Below are 4,321 nucleotides of genomic sequence, written 5' to 3'. Positions count from 1 at the left end.
AAGAACACGGGCGTGCGCGGATAATCCATAATTATTATGATGACATCATAATCTTTTTGCCCCTTAATAATAATCATAATCTGAATCATAATGCTATCTACATTATTTTTGTACTCATTTGTGTTTTCAGACTGAGCCTGCACAAGGCTCGCGGCTACGCTAAATAAACACTATTTCCATATTCTCCCGGAATCACTAATATAACCAAAATGACAAAGGTTGATCACCTAGCAGTAGCGACTCCTTGAGGACACTTAGTTTTAAAAATCCGTCATAGGATGTGTGGATATTCCAAGTCCCGAAAAATGGCACAATTGAACAAATGCTAAAAACTCAGCTTTGTAATAATGTTTTGAACTTCTATTTTCTGTTATGAATGCCTTAATACATGGACCACAGTGTAACCTTACTTGTAAGACCCTCTGAATAAAGGTCACCTCCATAGAAGGCCACTAAACAGTTGCATGCATTAGCAGCATCTTACAGATGGCAAAGCAGTATACATATAATGGAATGCAACCACTCTGTACGAGTCATCTCCACCGCCCAAAAAATAATACAATGTGCATACAAAGCAAGGAGTTGCACTGATGATGTATAGCTGCTTATATGATTATTTTTGTTCTTAATGTACAGCTCCCTGCAATATGGTGCATCAAACTGATATGCTACTTGTGGTGCAAATTCGCTGACTTAGCATACTAACACTGAAAACTACATGGACAAAAATGTTCACTTTGCATGGTGTAACTAACATGTGCTGGGTTGTTTTGTGCAAAGGGAACATTCTGCAATGGCAAGGCAATGCTAATTTCTGTGTTGTTTGGTGCACCAAGGCATAAAAAAAAATCTAAGTGTCCTAAATTTCAATAGTTACTAATAGTTAGTTCATGAAAAGTAACACAAAAAATGTATGAAGTGGTAAGGTTTTGCTATAGTGAAATAGACTATCATATTTTTATTGATTAAATTTTAGACTACACGTCTTCAGAGATTCTGCAATTTACGTATATATACCCAATCAAATAAGCTATGCTAAAAGTGCATCCTGCAGCTGTTGCATGATGTCCTTGTTGATCATATGCATGTGAGGCATGTGGGTGGGTACTTTACGAGACACATAGCCATACACTGTGTTATATAACTTGTTTATAGCGAAGTGAGTTGGCAAATGTATCCAATAAGTGCCTTCCTTGTCTCCTTGGCAATGCATAGTAATTTTGTGGGACATGTCTTTCTCCCAAGGGAGTTTCCCTAGGTGTAATAGTTGTTTCCGTCATTAACTACCATGCTATATACATGTGTTTACATGCATCACCATGGTAACAACACATTACTGCACCCACCCATGGTTCATGCTGCCACTCCCACTGCCAGATGGCCCATGTTACCAAGTCAATAACTATCAAGTACTTGTATATATAGGCTAGGGATCCAAATTCTTTTCACTAACAGAATAATAATTTATGTACGAAAGTTACTTTCACATAATTATTTGCATAATTCTAAAGCAGTATTATAATCAAAAATTCCCTGTATGAATTTTTTGTTTTAGTATAGGTGAACACTTTAATGTTGTACATGTACTGTAGGATATCTTAAACTGCTACTGACTTGATGCATTTTCCGTGAAAAATCAGGAATTTCATGGTCATAGCACATTCTATTACTGAGTTACAGAGTTTTAAAACCATGACCAGATTTTGGAGTGGTACATTATCCCTTCCTGGAGTTTTCTTTACACTGGGACCAAGAATACATAATAATAGAGTAGGGAGGAGAGTGTCTAACTTCAGTGGATTCACCAAACTCACTGTGCTCAGACCTTGCGCAATCAACTATAGCCACCAAAGGTGACAAATGGCTTGCTCTATGAAGGAGGTTGTAGCACTTCTACTGCTTCAATTAGGAAATATCAACAATCTTCTGTTCACTTAAGGGTATTGATTTATTACTAGAAGTTTTATGGATTGAAGTAGGAGGGTTTGAGCGCAGTGTGTTTGTATGGAGTATATTGAGAGTTAGACACTCTCCTCCCTCTTCTATTATTATGTACTCTTGCTGGGACTTACTTGTGATTTTATGAAATGTAGCTGTTGTCAAAAAACTTTGCATATAGATCTTATAAAACAGATTATACATGTTATGGAATAACAGAAAAGTTTGGCAGAGTTGTTTGGCGAATGGTAAAATAAGTAATGAAAATTAAATCCTTCCAACAATTTTAATAGAGGCCTATTGTGATTAAGTTTCACAATTTTGTTTTCCTCAAAAAATGTTCAACACCATAAGATAATTTGCCACCAAACCTTCCTACTATAATTATGGTATAAAATCTCCATTATCATCTCAAATCTCCATCTCCTCTATTATGGACTTTTGACGGTATTTCCACCAGTTATCATAACTACATTGATATACATAACATGTGTGTATTATTGGTGTGCCTTCAGCAATGGAGAGTATTGATACTTGATGTTTAATGTTGTCATGATGTACCTGTGTACTATGCCTCCAACTGTATGTGTATTACAACTTGATCACATTCTGATGAGTTCCACCTTATAATTTAATAAAAAGTTGTATTGTTATAGTAGCGTTTATATGCATACAGGTTATACCCCCTGTAGCATGTAAACATCAATAAGAATTACATTATGTAGCCATAATCCATGACTGATCTACTTGACATCTCAACTTCAAACTTACTGTCATGAAAGAAGCTATAGGGTACTTACAGTAGAATACTTGAACAAAAATGAAAGCAATTAAAATATACATTATTGAAAATAATAAGATCAAAGGAAAAAAAAAGCACATTTTTGTGGTTTGAATTTTCCTTTGAGTAATTATAATAAATTTTATATCATTGAAAGATAATTAATAAACATTCCATAGATCTAAACAGAAAGGTCCTGTGGTAATCACTGACAAAGTTATGGCCATTTTATTAAACCTGCTGTAATATTTTCTAAGAAACTTTGAACAGTCATATATAAAGGGAGACCAATAGAATGGGCAAAATTTTGGTATGAGAAAGTTTCTTAGTAGAGTCCATGCTTGTGCCAAATTTCATGAAAATCCAAAGGGGTCAGGAATTTGTTTTTGTTGATTTGGTATGGAAAGACCCAATAACAAGATTGGTGCTTACGGCTACATACATACCTAACTACACTTTTTATGAATGCATCTCATACAGGCTAAAGTTTAATGCAATTCATTCATTCTTAACAGGAAATGAATGTCTGTATATTAATGTACTTATCATTGTTCCCCTCCTCTCCCCTTACAGGAATAATAGAGAGTAAATAATAGCTATAGCCATGGCTTCTGAGCATGTTTATTACAGTCACAGCGAGTATACGTATATCATTATCATTATTCTATTGTATTCAAACAATGCCCCAATAGTAGTGATGATGTGATGACAAATGGTGGGAATTATCTTGTAAAAAAGTCAAATCCCTTACTATGGTTCTTGGGAGGTGAAGCTGATAACGCATTTACAGTAAAGCATGTGAAAGACATGTGCACTTATGTAGCTGCATGGGTGGCCACCTTGAGACATCCAGTGTATGAGAGGTACTCACACTACTGTTGACAAACTTTGTGCCACAGTATTAAAATCATTATTTTATGTAATCTGCCATGTAGCTACAGCTATCACAATATGTATTTTAATATTGCATGGTATCACAATCATAGTAAATTTTATATTGATACATCTCACGCACATCCCTACTGGACAACTGAACAAAGAACCATCAAAGAGACAATATCTTGGACTCCACTCTCACTAAATCCATTAGCGGTGGAGCCCTAGTGTATACACCAATGGAAGAATGTTCCCCACAAATACAATGGATAGCTGACCAAAGCAATGAGAAGCCCAGACAACAATGAAGCCAAGCTAAAACTACTCAATACTCATCCCTCACTTAGCGGACAAAAGAGAAGCCAGAGGTTTATAAAAGATAGCTTCATGAGCTAATGATGGGTGCATGTAAAATTGGCATATATGCTCAACCTCATGAACATGCTGGCCATGCATATGTGCAACACTTGTTAGACAGTATGAATACATTTATAGTTCTGTGTACAAAACTTATGCAACATAGGAAAACTAATGAATGTAACATAATTATAATTACTATTAAAGCAAAACACAGCATCTGTAGCTATGTGTTCACAAGTTTAACACAAATTTCTTTATTATTCAATAGAAAATATTATATAAGTACATTTCATTCAACGTTCTGCAGGTCTAAAGAAAGTTCCACTTGAGAACTCTGAGTGTAAGCCATAACCTTGATATCTCTGT

At 35.2% G+C, this 4,321-nt stretch overlaps 1 protein-coding gene across 1 annotated transcript in view; it reads left to right on the top strand.

The window, feature by feature from the left end:
* Positions 1-4,321, top strand: part of LOC136252321 (uncharacterized) — a 300,257-nt gene that overhangs the window by 286,512 nt on the left and 9,424 nt on the right. The window lies entirely within an intron of this gene.

Source organism: Dysidea avara, chromosome 1 (assembly GCF_963678975.1).
Source record: "Dysidea avara chromosome 1, odDysAvar1.4, whole genome shotgun sequence".
NCBI classification, from domain to species: domain Eukaryota; kingdom Metazoa; phylum Porifera; class Demospongiae; order Dictyoceratida; family Dysideidae; genus Dysidea; species Dysidea avara.
The sequence above is the reverse complement of the archived record's forward strand: the minus strand, read 5'-3'. Positions and strand labels throughout refer to the sequence as shown.